Here is a 16150-nt window from a genome sequence, read left to right on the forward strand (position 1 = left end):
CGAAGTTTTTCAAAAAGATAATAAAAATATCAGGAAGCAATTGGGTAATGTTAATTTAAACATACGATAAAAAAATAAAAAAAAGGTTCATCACTTAAAATTTTAAATGTAAGAAAAAAAAAGTATTAGATCATCTAAAACTTCTTTCTTTGACTCTAAGTATTACAGAGATCATCACATCACATTCACATGCATTGAAATTTTATAAAAACATGAATGGTGTAACTCTAATTATTTATATTAGAGGAATGATACAAATAACAGAGTTCGGATAGCGAGAGGGAGGCCTACTACCACATGGAGCATGGAGACAGTGGCGTTAATTTCCCTACCCATACGCGGTTTTAGCTATTCTTTTACGTTTCTTAATGCTAATTGGGCACCAATTTCATATTCCAAACAAAAGGTCAATGTTTTAAGCAGTGTTCATTGAGTTCAGACCATGACTTTCGATAGTCAATAATTTCAATGTGTTTGGTACTTATGAGGAACGAAGATAGTGTGTCTTAACCTGCCAACTAGACCTCTGAACTCTGAAGTAGTGGTAGTAGTAGAATAGTAGGGACTAATATTGGGTGAAGATTTATTTATTGCCTTTTAGTTAGCAAACTAATTTTGACTAGTGGTGTAGATTTCAATTGGAATTGGAATTCGTTACAAGAATCACAAACGAAGAATAACTTGGCTCAATATATAATAGAGGTGAATATTAAATCGATACTCAACAAATTATAAATTATAATGTTGATAAAATGGTACTTAGTTTTTATTATTGATAAAATAGTTTTTGAAAGATTTTAAAATTTGATAAAATTACACAAAATTACCCAACCATAAAAAGATGATATTACAATAAACAGAAAATGCTGATGTGGTTGTCGAAAGAGAATTTTGATGATGACAGATAGTTTGAGCGATGTTTTCAGTAATCATCTTCTCCTTCGTATTCGACTATTCGCTGCTTCTTCTTTAACACGTTGTTGTGTTCCTTTCCGCCATGGTAGCTAAAAAAGAAGATTGCCATGGCACGCCGTTGCACCCGCCACATTCTTCGTGTTCGCTGTTTCTTCTTCTTCAACATGTCGTTGCGTCCCCTTCCACCATGGCAGTACTTCACTGTGCTCTCGTGTTCGCCGTTTCTTCTTCTTCATCATCAACACGCTGTTGCGTCCTTCTGCGTCCTCTTCACCATGGCAGCACCTCACCGCTGCCTCCCCTTCTGCCATGGCGAAGAAAAAGAAGAAGTGTTTCTTCCGCCATGGCAACACCTCACCGCTGCGCCGGAGCTCTCTGCCATCATCGGAGCTCTCTTCCAACGACCACATCAGCACTTTCAGTTCACTATGACATCATCCTTTCACGGTTGGGTGATTTGTCAAATTTTAAAATCTTTCAGTTACTATTTTGTCAATAACAAAAGTCAGGTACCATTTTGTAAGCGCCAGAATTTTTTGGGTACCATCTTTTTTAGCTTGATTCTCTTATACAGTGTTACTGGTTGAATTTTAGATTGTAGTTTAATATCAAAGATCATTCATGGTCCCAACACCTTAGGTCCTTACAGATGACGCCAAATGTTTGGACCTAAAAATGTGATTCTGAGCTCAAAAGTTGATACGGATCCAAATTCTTATCTCATTGGTGATCAAGTCGAAAGAGCAACCTGCAAGAACATTCTGATACTTAAGTTAATAAGTGTCTTTAGTTGATAGCTTAGAATGTACCTTTTTCAAAGTATTTGCCTTTTCCTTTATAATGTTTAGAGACGTTACCATTATTATTTAGCCATTTTTCGACTTAATTCTATGAGAGTTCTCATCGACTTTTTTTTTCCAAAGATAGTAGGTTATATTTCATTAATTATTGAAAAATGAAATACAAAGATGTCCAAAAGCAGGACAACATAATGAAAGGTGGGGATTTTCCAAAAATACTACACTGAAGGTATTCATCCAACGGTGCGTGGTCGAAAAATGAAGAAAAATCTTAAAGAAGAAAGAATGATAAATCAAATTGAATGCAAGTAAGAGCTTGCCTCATGGAGATGACGACCTAAACTGGGAGTTCTTTGGATTTCACGGAGCAACTTGACAGAGCTTGCTAGAATGGCAGACGGCATTGAAGTAGAGCCTTCAAAAATTAACTGGTTGCGAGCTTTTCAGCAGTTCCAGCAAATGATGGCAAGCAATTGAGGATTACGGTTAGCGTTCTTCATCGGGTTAAGCATCTCTGTTGATGCAATCCACCATGTCCAAAAGTCGTTAGGACTCTGAGGGGGAAGACAGTCACGAAGATAACTCTGAGACCATACATCTTTAATTCTAGAGCAATCGATCAAACAATGAGTGACTGTTTCGGTTGCTTCATGACAGCAGGGGCATATTGGTGATATAGATGGGATGTGGTGATGAATCTGAGCAAGCACCGAAAGCCGGCCATGGAGAGCTTTCCAGATAAATAGCTTAATTTTGTGAGGCAAGTTCAACTTCCGTAGATCAATCCACGTCTTTTTTTGCTGTATATAATTAGGGCAAAGCTCCAGAGGCAGATGGTAAAATAAATAGCCAATTCTGTAATTTGAAGCTGTATCATATTGCTTAGATTTGTTCAAATCCCATTGCAATTTGTCCCTACTCTGCTGAATTTTAACGGACAAAATCCTGTTTGCAACGTCTTGGAGAAATAAATCTTGAATGAGATTCTGATTCCAATTCCTATCTTTAGTAATTAGATCTTTAACTCTTGGAACCAACTCAGAAATAGCCTGTCTATTTGGCATGTCAGAAATCATTAAAGGATACGGAGGAGGCAGCCAAGAATCCTCAAAGGTTCAGATATTCTCTCTAGTACCCACAGTCCAATTAAGATCTTTTTCAACAATCTTTCGGCCTTCCAGTATGCTCCTCCATTCCCAAGAAGGTAAGACTTCAATTTCTGCCGGTATAGCATTACCATTGCTAAAGTATTTACCTCTTAGGATTTTGGATAATAAGAAAGTAGGCTGTGTTACGAGTCGCCAAAACTGTTTGCCTAAAAGCGCCAGATGTTGGATTTTGAGATCTTTAAATCCAAAGCCTCCTTCTTTTCGTGGGCGAGTCATAATGTCCCAGCTAATCCAAGCCATCTGTCTTTTAGAACCATTTTGTCCCACCAGAACTGAGAAAGTAGTGAGTGAATTTTTGAAATTAAACCATCAGGCAACTTGAAGCAAGACAATGTATAAATAAGAATAGCTTCTCCCACTGCCTTAAGTAATACGTGTCTACCACCTGACGATAGAAGATTGCGCTTCCACCCTTGGATTCTTTTTTGAATCTTTTCTTTGATCATACTAAAAGAAACCTTTTTCGATTTAGAGACTGTAGAAGGCAAACTAAGGTATTTATTCTGAGCCCCAATATAATTAATATTCATAGAGTTAACCAATAGTGTACCAGTAGTGGAGGGAGTGTTGTGGCTAAAGAATACAACAGATTTATTAAGATTTATCCTCTGACCACTGATGTTTTCATAAATATTCAATAAATACAGGATATTTGAATAGATTAGAGTTCTCGTCGACTTAATTCTATGATTTTGTAACGTTTTTATTTATTATTGCTTATTCAAAGCTTTTAATCCTTTTCTGATAAATTTTTACGAGCTCATCAAGTCTCGTAGTTGGATATCCTTTATTAATGATTATTGGGCCTTGTCTATAACAGTATCTGTTTAAATTTTGGAAAAACTACCAAAAGTACTCATGAAGTTTACGAACGCTGACAAAAGTATCCATAAACTAAAGAAATTAACATTGTACTCATGAAAGATGGGTTCCGTATGACAAAAGTATCCAAATCATATTTTTTTGTTGATTTTTTAATAAAATTCCTAAACTACCCTACACTCAATCTCAACTCACTTTTTCAATCTTTCATAACTCAATTTGCACCAACTCTTGCCATGGAGTCCAAAACTACTCCTACAACAAACCAGACCAAAATCGATGGTAGTGGTGGTGGTGGTAGAAGATCGGACCTCAACCGATTCACTCATAAGTTTATAATTCATACCCAAACCAAATTAATCAAACACCAAAAAATACTCAAAACATAAAAATTTTCAAATTCATTCATCCAATTTCAATTCACTTTAACAAAACTAGAAATAGAAAAAGTCATCAACCATAAAAAATCAACAAATCCATTCATCAAATTTGAAATTTATTTCAGCAAAAATCAGAAGTAGAAGTAGCCATCAACTGGATCTTCTGTAAATCAATTTCAACCTTCATAAAAAATAGAAGCAGACTTAAAAAAAATAAACAGTATCATTTTAGTAGTAACTAAATCAATTTATGAAAAGAAGAAAAATAAAATAAAAATATTTAAAAAAAATAAATACCTTTTTCTTCGTCGGCCAACTATAACATCGTCAATGGCAGAACCTCCATCCACAGTGCCGCCTCCCTTTCTTCTCTAATTTCTCTTTACCGAACCTGCTTTTTGTATGCAAGAGTACCACGACCCCTCTCTCTTCTCAGGTGTGCGACGACGGTGTTCTCCTCGACTGGGTCAGACACGCCACGACGACGTTCTCCTCGGCTGCAACAGGCGCGCCACAGCATTCTCCTCAAGTTGGGTCACATGTGTCCGATGAAGGTGTTGTAGTCACCTTAATAGTGAGAGGAAAAAGCAGTGAGAGGGGAAGAGATTGGCAGTAATGGAGTAGGTGGGTGGCGGACGGTAATGAAGAGGTAGGAGGAGAGTTTCTGAGTGAGGGTTTTTGAGGGATAAGTGAGGAGAGAGGAAGAAGAGAAGAGAGGGAGTGAAGGTAGAATGGGGTTAGGATGGGGTAGTTTAGAAATTTTATTAAAAAAAATTAGGATTTGAATACTTTTGTCATATGGAACCCATCATTCATGGGTACAGCGTTAATTTCCTTAGTTTATGAGTACTTTTGTCAGCGTTCGTAAACTTCATGGGTACTTTTGGTAGTTTTTCCTTAAATTTTGCTTTTAATACAAGTAGTTGCTTTTTTAAATTTAAAAAAAAAAAATTTTCGGACTGTATAATATTGATCTTTTGACTTAGTAGTTGTTCGGGAACTTGTCAACTTATGTAAGAATAGGTCTATGTTAGGAGAGTATATCCAGAACACACTATGATTTTTAAGTTACTTAATGTGTGTTTTGTGATATTGGCTATCATACTTACATTTTTTAGTTCTATCTTCCCTTTTATAGTATCTTTCCCTGTTTCTTTAGTTTAGAAATTATTTTCTTTATTAATAAGATATCATTACTCTAGTCGTTATACACATTAATAATATGAACTTATCACTATTATGAGTAACGACTTGACCGTTCAAAATCATTCCAGCGTGCCAAATTTTAAGTATTTTCATACCTCTTTCAGTTAGGGGCGTGTAAAACCCGACCTAAATGCCAAGTATATATTGTCGGGTTTAGATTTATTAATTTTAAATTAATAGTTAAATTTGTCTCTAAAAGTTATTTTTTAAATTAGTTTTTAAATAATTTTTTTAGTTATATTAGTCTTTAAAAGATTAAACGTAAGTCAAATTGGTCCTTTCATTATATAGATGATGACGTATCACGTTAATTGCCACGTGATATGATAACGTGTTACATTAAGGGTCACGTGTCACTAGATGATTGGTTGACGTGTCAGATTAGTGACACCTAGCACGCCACGTGGCTAGGTGTGAAAATCCTTTAATGAATCTGCGATAATACCCCGCCAAACCTAGGAAACTTCTGATCTCTGTTACAGAAGTTGGTCGCTCCCAATTCATCACTGCTTCCACCTTAGCAGGATCTACAGCTATCCCCTGCTTACTCACCACGTGGCCGAGAAACTTTGCTTCACTCTTCCAAAACTCACATTTAGATAATTTAGCATATAACTTCCTGTCTCTCAGAATTTGCAGCACAGTTCGCAAGTGATCAGCATGTTCCTCTTCAGACTTAGAATAAACAAGAATATCATCAATGAAGACAATAACAAACTTGTCTAGATACGGTTGGAAAATCCTGTTCATATAATCCATAAATACCGCTGGGGCATTAGTTAACCCGAAAGACATCACTGTATACTCATAATGACCATAACGGGTTCTAAAAGCAGTTTTTGGAATATCCTCGTCTCAAACCCTTATCTGATGATACCCGGATCGCAAATCAATCTTAAAAAACACACCGGCACCTTGTAACTGATCCATTAGATCGTCGATTCTAGGTAACGGATATTTGTTCTTCACAGTGATCTTATTCAATTGCCGATAATTAACACACAAGCACATACTTCTATCTTTCTTCTTTACCAGTAATACTAATGCTCCCTACGGAGAAACACTTGGTCGGATAAAATGCTTACCCAACAGATCCTCCAGCTGAGCTTTCAATTCAGCCATTTCTAAAGGTGACATCCTGTAAGGAGTAATCGAAATTGGACCGGCTCCAGGCACCAACTCAATTGCAAATTCAACTTTCCGGTTAGGTGGAAATTCATTAATATCATCCGGAAACATATCTAGAAATTCACATACAATCATAATCTGCTCTAAACTCTGATCATCACCTAATACTCCCGCAGTTAATAACATAATACCCTGACATTCAGTTCCAGAACAGTTTACTATCATAGAGTTCAAATAGTAACTATTCACCACAACTGGTACTTCTGACCCTTCTGGCATGAACTGTACTAACTTTTTAGAACAATCAAGCAAAACATGATTCTTAGAGAACCAACCTCCCGGTTATCCTAGCATCATCTGTCTGCAGGATACGTCGTATTTCCTACCACCAATGCTGAGCCTCGCTTTGCAGCTGATAAGTTCCAAACTCAACCCAATGCTCCTCAGGAACCTGCGTCGCCCTTTCCATAGCCTGGATCCAATTATCTGCATCAGTGGGATTTGAGGTTCCCCTAAAAGTCGGAGGGTGAACTTTCAAAAACGTAGTAAGTGTCATAGGACCGTCCTTATCATTACTATTCCCGTGATTACCCTGATTTATCTGGTTACCCAGCACCTCAACTGTTGCCTACATAGCTGCAGCCATATTTCCTAGGGCATCCATAAAGTCTACTGGATCATTTCTTACCGGGCTAGGAGTAACGGTGCCTATCCTACCTCTATCTCACCCGCGATCGCGTCCACGAGTCGACATCTGGTTCTTATACACACTAAACAAGTGATATTAAGTTGATCAGTCTCAATATCGCAGGTCTAATGCTTTAAGTTCCAAATGCATGCTCACAAACGTTTATGCCATATATATCAATCAGATATCCTAATAGCACATAAACACATATACAGAGAATACACAGAAGTACAATTAGTCCGTCTTTCAGGCTCTATAGGAACGAACTGCTCTGATACCATAATATAACACCCTACCACACTAAGCTTTACGCTTAAGTCGTAAAACAGAGGTGGTGTGGTATTACGACCTCTAAAATAAAATGAGTACATATAATAGCAGAAGAATTATAATATGCTAAGAGCCTTGAAGAATAGAGGAAATAAAAATCGCGAAATAAAAGCGTAACGCTGAAGGAACGAGTTAACTTGTGTGCTAAGGAAACCATAACTATTGAACATATGATAACAGAAGTAGGAATAGAGTGCCAAAGATACAAAATAACAAGCTCCTAACTCAGCCTGCGAAGTCAAGACTGGCCAGAGAATATTTACACATATAGACATACATATCTAAAATCCAAAAGTACATATACACAATCCTGCCTCTCCATCAACCTCTAAGAGGATCAAAAAGAACAAGTTATGCGGAGAGAAAGCTAAGTACATATATATATACAACACAGCATAACAAAATAACCCAGTACCACTTCGCTTCAAGAGTCCAGACGTCTAACGAGAAGTTTCTCGACCTGCATCTGAAAAACAACAACATAGTATGGAATGAGAACCGGAGGTTCTCAATATGGTAAAGGTGCCACACACATAATATATAAGGTCCTGGGAATGCCAGGGGCAATCTTAGAACGCCGACACTCAGATTATAGAGCTTAAAGTATTAAACAGAAGCCATAAAAGGTGGTTTACTAAGGATATTTAAACCTAACTTAACTTAACCTTAAATCTAAGTCCCATACTGCCATTCCTCCATACCTCCAGTTCCATCATGCATTTTCACAGACAAATAGACAGATAAAGGTAAATACAAGAAGGTTACAAATACTACAGGTAACAAATACGCATCTAACATGGCAAGTACATTTAGGCACACCCAATTAAAGCACAAGCAAGTAATTCAAGTAATATGCATATGATGCATGCCTGTCCTATGGCTGATGAGGCTCATCTGTCGGTTATCCAGCCAACCCGACAAGTCTGAATTGTCCTTAGACTGTCCCCCGACGTGCATCCCCAAGAGTCTATGCATAGCTTTATCTCAAATAATCAATATTGCTCAATGGGGGTAACATTCCCGGGAATTTATATAGTGCCCGGTCACACTTACGTCGTAGGGTCAACAGAGTATCGAGTTTTCAACCTGGTACACGTGGTGGCAAGCCACGGCACTTAATCCAGGGAACCTCGTATCTCAGATTATTCAATTTTATAAGCCATATAAATAATTCAATTATAATTCATCAACATCCACATCATTTTCAATCACATCTCATTCATCATCATACATCAATCATATTCAATCCTTATCCTTCATTATCGCACCTCCCATTCCGTCCATCAATAGTTCCAATTTAAAACATAATTTATTCTTTTCTAAATGAATCAAACTTAAAACATGCTCATTTTCTTAATAACTCAAAATCAAACCATATAACCTTTAAATCTAAATCTTTTTAAATAATCATATAGCAAAATCTCTAATTTTTATAAAATTTCGGCAGCATCTCCTCTAAAACTCGGACTTTGCCACCCTTTTCGGGTCCAAACCTGCATTCTTTCCAATTCAACATACTCTTCCTCATCATCATAACAATCACCACAATAAATCTACCTCAGATCAACAATTATACTCATACAATATTCAAATCCAACGACCAAAATTCAACTAAAAATCATAGTTCACAAATCCTAGGCTTTTAACACAAAATACCTCATTTTTCATTCAAAATTTCCATTCCAATTATTATCAAACCTATTACCACCAATCCAAATTGCCAACAATAATCCTCAACAAGGTCCATGTCTTTCCATCAATCATCATTCAACCAAACCAAAATATAGCCATATAATCAACAATTCAATCACATATCCTTTCAACCCTTCCACACAGCACACAGCCCTTCCAGAATTCAATAAACACTAGGCTCAGCTTCCTCCAAGTTCCAATATCCACAATTCCAAGCTCCAATTATTTATTCATAACCTAATACACATTCATAACACATTTATATCCAATTTAATACTCAAAGCTCAAATTCAATGAAAATAAAATAGAATTATCGTACCCTCACCTTATCCAAGCTTCACATAAGCAAGAGCGAACATTTTCCTCAAGCTAATTGGATCCTAAAACATCAAAAATAAAAAAAATTCAATACCCCTTCTCAAAACTCGAAAATTGGGGGAAAAGAGTGGCTGAGAATATTTAAGGGCTTACCTATGAAATTGTTCTGGTAGAAATATAAAGCTCGACGCGGTGGACGCGTGGCCGCAAACGGTGCGGCGATCGGAGCTCGGATCCGGAAGTTACGGCGCCTTGAACTTGGAACGAGGGTTCGGACCCTTTTCTTCTTCTCCCTGGATGCAAGCTTTCAGCGTCACGTTGCTGAAATGAGGGAGATGCAATGTGTGGGTTCATTTAATAGGTCGGTCCGGTTGGACCGATGGTCCGGTTTGGATCCGGTTCAACCGGTTCAGCCCATTCGGTCCAATCTTGGACCGATTTTCTCAAAATTAGTGTCAAAATTCTCGTTTCGATGAGCTCTATCCTAATTTGATATAATATTCACATTTCTAATCCTCCTTATTAAAAACTAATTTATTGAATAATTATCTACTAATTTAACTGGGGTTTACATCCTACCCCCCTAATAAAGAATTTTGCCCTCAAAATTCAGATGTAGTTAGTAGTTATCTGAAAAGAGATTTGGGTAATCCTTCCGTATATCTGATTCGAGTTCCAAAGTGTGTTCCTTAATACCAACTCGACTCTACATTACTCTTACCAATAATATTCTTTTCTTGTGTAATCGTTTAATGTTGGTGTCACCATTCCTTATCGAAATTACTGGAGGTATTTGATCTTCCCTCACTTGAATCGGTTCTGGTTCCAGAACATGACTTACGTCAGGAGTATATCTCCGAAGCTGTGACACATGAAACTCGTCGTGCAAATTTGAAAGATACGGTGGTAAGGCAATCCTATAAGCTACTGGCCCAATTCCTTTCAGGATCTCAAATGGTTCAATATAACGGGGATTCAGTTTCTTAGTCTTAATAGCCCTTCCTACTCCAGTGGTTGGTGTAACTTTCAGAAAAAACATGCTCCCCTTCCTCAAATTCCAAAGGCTTTTGCCTCTGATCAGCATAACTCTTCTGGCGGCTCTAGGCTATAAGCATTCGTCTACGAATCTTCTTTATTTGTTCAGTGGTTTCAGCTATCATCTCCGATCCAAACAAACTTTTTTCTCCAGTTTCATACCAACACAATGGAGATTGACATTTCCTGCCATACAGAGCCTTATATGGAACCATTCCGATGCTCTCATGATAGCTATTATTATAAGCAAACTCTACTAATGGCATATACCAATCCCAGCTCGCCGACTGGTCCAAAAAACAAGCCCTTAGCATATCCTCCAAGGTCTGAATAGTTCTTTCTGACTGACCATCTGTCTGAGGGTGATATGCAGTACTCAAGCTTAGCTGAGTCCCAAATGCACGCTGGAAAGCTTCCCATAATCTTGATGTAAAGCGAGGATCCCTGTCAGATATAATGGTAGAAGGCACGCCATGCAACTTGACAATATCTTTAATATACATTCGAGCTAATTCTTCCATTGTACAACTTATTCGGATAGGAAGAAAGTGAGCTGATTTTGTCAGTCGATCCACAACTACCCAAATAGCGTCACAACCAGATCAGGTTCTAGGCAAACCTATCACAAAATCCATTGCAATACTCTCCTATTTCCATTGTGGAATCTCCAAAGGATGAAGGGTCCCTGATGGTCTCTGATGCTCAATCTTAGCCTTCTGACATGTTAAACATTTAGATACGTGTAATGCCACATCATTCTTCATCCCTAGCCACCAGAATATTGCTTTCAGATCCTGGTACATTTTAGTGCTCCCTGGATGAAGTGAAAACCCGCTCTTATGAGCTTCCTTCAAAATACTTTGTCGCATGTCTCCGATATCTGGCACAATAATCCGGTTCTTGAACCTCCACAAACCATCCTGTCCTTCTGACACTCTCCACTATTTTCCCTGTTCGACTGCTCGTAATACCTTACGTAACGCTTCGCTGTCTCGATGAGCCTTCAGAAGTTCTGATTTAAAATCACTTGAAATCTGCAACTGGCTCAAACACAGAATTCCAGATTCTTCTGTAACTCCTAAATTCAAACCTTGAAATGCCTTTAGTAACTCTTCTTCCTGTAGCATCATCCAAGCTGCATATAAAGACTTTCGACTCAAGGCGTTTGCCACAACGTTCGCTTTTCCTGGATGATAATTCAATTCAAAATCATAATCTTTCAGAAGCTCCATCCACCTCCTCTGACCCATATTCAACTCTTTCTGCTCAAAAAGATACTTCAAATTCTTATGATTTGAGGAAACATAAAACTTAACATCATAGAGATAGTGCCTCCAGATCTTTAAAGCAAACACAACATCAGCAAGTTCTAAATCATGTGTCAGGTAGTTCATTTCATGCGGCCTTAACTACCGTGAGGCGTATGCTACAACATTTTGTTGCTGCATTAGAACGCACCCTAAACCCTTTAGTGATGCATCACAATATACTTCTAACGGTTCACTTGGCTCAGGCAATACCAATACGGGTGCAGTAGTCAATCTGTGCTTCAATTCTCGAAAACTCTCCTCACACTCTGGAGTCCAGATAAAAGGCGTATCCTTCCTAGTCAACTTAGTTAAAGGTAAGGCGAGCTGTGAAAATCCTTTAATGAATCTGCGATAATACCCCGCCAAACCTAGGAAACTTCTGATCTCTGTTACAGAAGTTGGTCGCTCCCAATTCATCACTGCTTCCACCTTAGCAGGATCTACAGCTATCCCCTGCTTACTCACCACGTGGCCGAGAAACTTTGCTTCACTCTTCCAAAACTCACATTTAGATAATTTAGCATATAACTTCCTGTCTCTCAGAATTTGCAGCACAGTTCGCAAGTGATCAGCATGTTCCTCTTCAGACTTAGAATAAACAAGAATATCATCAATGAAGACAATAACAAACTTGTCTAGATACGGTTGGAAAATCCTGTTCATATAATCCATAAATACCGCTGGGGCATTAGTTAACCCGAAAGACATCACTGTATACTCATAATGACCATAACGGGTTCTAAAAGCAGTTTTTGGAATATCCTCGTCTCTAACCTTTATCTGATGATACCCGGATCGCAAATCAATCTTAAAAAACACACCGGCACCCTGTAACTGATCCATTAGATCGTCGATTCTAGGTAACAGATATTTGTTCTTCACAGTGATCTTATTCAATTGCCGATAATTAACACACAAGCACATACTTTCATCTTTCTTCTTTACCAGTAATACTAACGCTCCCTACGGAGAAACACTTGGTCGGATAAAATGCTTACCCAACAGATCCTCCAGCTGAGCTTTCAATTCAGCCATTTCTAAAGGTGACATCCTGTAAGGAGTAATCGAAATTGGACTAGCTCCAGGCACCAACTCAATTGCAAATTCAACTTTCCGGATAGGTGAAAATTCATTAATATCATCCGGAAACATATCTAGAAATTCACATACAATCATAATCTGCTCTAAACTCTGATCATCACCTAATACTCCCGCAGTTAATAACATAATACCCTGACATTCAGTTCCAGAACAGTTTACTATCATAGAGTTCAAATAGTAACTATTCACCACAACTGGTGCTTCTGACCCTTCTGGCATGAACTGTACTAACTTTTTAGAACAATCAAGCAAAACATGATTCTTAGAGAACCAACCTCTCGGTTATCCCAGCATCATCTGTCTGCAGGATACGTCGTATTCCCTACCACCAATGCTGAGCCTCGCTTTGCAGCTGATAAGTTCCAAACTCAACCCAATGCTCCTCAGGAACCTGCGTTGCCCTTTCCATAGCCTGGATCCAATTATCTGCATTAGTGGGATTTGAGGTTCCCCTAAAAGTCGGAGGGCGAACTTTCAAAAACGTAGTAAGTGTCATAGGACCGTCCTCATCATTACTATTCCCGTGATTACCCTGATTTATCTGGTTACCCAGCACCTCAGCTGTTGCCTACATAGCTGCAGCCATATTTCCTAGGGCATCCATAAAGTCTACTGGATCATTCCCTACCGAGCTAGGAGTAACGGTGCCTATCCTACCTCTATCTCACCCGCGATCGCGTCCACGAGTCGACATCTGGTTCTTATAGACTCTAAACAAGTGATATTAAGTTGATCAGTCTCAATATCGCAGGTCTAATGCTTTAAGTTCCAAATGCATGCTCACAAACGTTTATGCCATATATATCAATCAGATATCCTAATAGCACATAAACACATATACAGAGAATGCACAGAAGTACAATCAGTCCGTCTTTCAGGCTCTATAGGAACGAACTGCTCTGATACCATAATGTAACACCCTACCACACTAAGCTTTACGCTTAAATTGTAAAACAGAGGTGGTGTGGTATTACGACCTCTAAAATAAAATGAGTACATATAATAGCAGAAGAATTATAATATGCTAAGAGCCTTGAAGAATAGAGGAAACAAAAATCGCGTAATAAAAGCGCAACGCTCAAGGAACGAGTTAACTTGCGTGCTAAGGAAACCATAACTATTGAACATATGATAACAGAAGTAGGAATAGAGTGCCAAAGATACAAAATAACAAGCTCCTACCTCAGCCTGCGAAGTCAAGACTAGCCAGAGAATATTTACACATATAGACATACATATCCAAAATCCAAAAGTACATATACACAATCCTGCCTCTCCATCAACCTCTAAGAGGATAAAAAAGAACAAGTTATGCGGAGAAAAAGCTAAGTACATATATATATACAACACAGCATAACAAAATAACCCAGTAACCACTTCGCTTCAAGAGTCCAGACGTCTAATTAAATAATTCAATTATAATTCATCAACATCCACATCATTTTCAATCACATCTCATTCATCATCATACATCAATCATATTCAATCCTTATCCTTCATTATCACACCTCCCATTCCGTCCATCAATAGTTCCAATTTAAAACATAATTCATTCTTTTCTAAATGAATCAAACTTAAAACATGCTCATTTTCTTAATAACTCAAAATCAAACATATAACCTTTAAATCTAAATATTTTTAAATAATCATATAGCAAAATCTCTAATTTTTATAAAATTTCGGCAGCATCTCCTCTAAAACTCGGACTTTGCCACCCTTTTCGGGTCCAAACCTGCATTCTTTCCAATTCAACATACTCTTCCTCATCATCATAACAATCACCACAATGAATCTACCTCAGATCAACAATTATACTCATACAATATTCAAATCCAACGACCAAAATTCAACTAAAAATCATAGTTCACAAATCCTAGGCTTTTAACACAAAATACCTCATTTTTCATTCAAAATTTCTATTCCAATTATTTTCAAACCTATTACCACCAATCCAAATTGCCAACAATAATCCTCAACAAGCTCCATGTCTTTCCATCAATCATCATTCAACCAAACCAAAATATAGCCATATAATCAACAATTCAATCACATATCCTTTCAAAGATCCAACTAGCAACCAATATTATCTTACAAACAAATCACCAAACCAAACCAAGCATATTCATCAACCCATTACTAAACATTAAATATACACCTGCATTCCAACTTATCCTATGATCATCTAGCGTAAGTTTTCACAGAACATTATATATTAAATGCAAGAAACCTAAACCATACCTTGGCCGATTCCCATGTAACGATTAAGGCACTTTAATTATAATAAACACAGCTCTTCCAAAACAAACACAGTCCTTCCAGAATTTAATAAACACTAGGCTCAGCTTCCTCCGAATTCCAATGTCCACAATTCCAAGCTCCAATTATTTATTCATAACCTAATACACATTCATAACACATATATATCCAATTTAATACTCAAAGCTCAAATTCAATGAAAATAAAATAGAATTATTGTACCCTCACCTTACCCAAGCTTCACATAAGTAAGAGTGAACATTTTTCTCAAGCTAATTGGATCCTAAAACATCAAAAATAAAAAAAATTCAATACCCCTTCTCAAAACTCGAAAATTGGGGGAAAAGAGTGGCTGAGAATATTTAAGGGCTTACCTATGAAATTGTTCCAGTAGAAATATAAAGCTCGACGCGGTGGACGCGTGGCCGCAAACGGTGCGGCGATCGGAGCTCGGATCGGGAAGTTACGGCGCCTTGAACTTGGAACGAGGGTTCGGACCCTTTTCTTCTTCTCCCTGGATGCAAGCTTTCAACGTCACGTTGCTGAAATGAGGGAGATGCAATGCGTGGGTTCATTTAATAGGTCGGTCTGCTTGGACCGATGGTCCGGTTTGGATCCGATTCAACCGGTTCGGCCCATTCGGTTCAATCTTAGACCGATTTTCTCAAAATTAGTGTCAAAATTCTCGTTTCGATGAGCTCTATCCTAATTTAATATAATATTCATATTTCTAATCCTCCTTATTAAAAACTAATTTATTGAATAATTATCTACTAATTTAACTGGGGTTTACATAACTAGTATATACTAAAAGTTTTAATATTTTGGATTTCACTAAATAAATATAGTAGTTATTTTAAATATTTTAATCTTTTATATATCACTAAATAAATATAATAGTTATTTTAAAAAAACTATAAGCTTAAAATATTAAATTTTTAAATATATAATCAACAATAATTTAATAAACTTGTTTAAATAAAAAAATGTCACTATATAT

This window comes from Arachis ipaensis, chromosome B10, assembly GCF_000816755.2.
Source record: "Arachis ipaensis cultivar K30076 chromosome B10, Araip1.1, whole genome shotgun sequence".
In the NCBI taxonomy this organism is placed as follows: domain Eukaryota; kingdom Viridiplantae; phylum Streptophyta; class Magnoliopsida; order Fabales; family Fabaceae; genus Arachis; species Arachis ipaensis.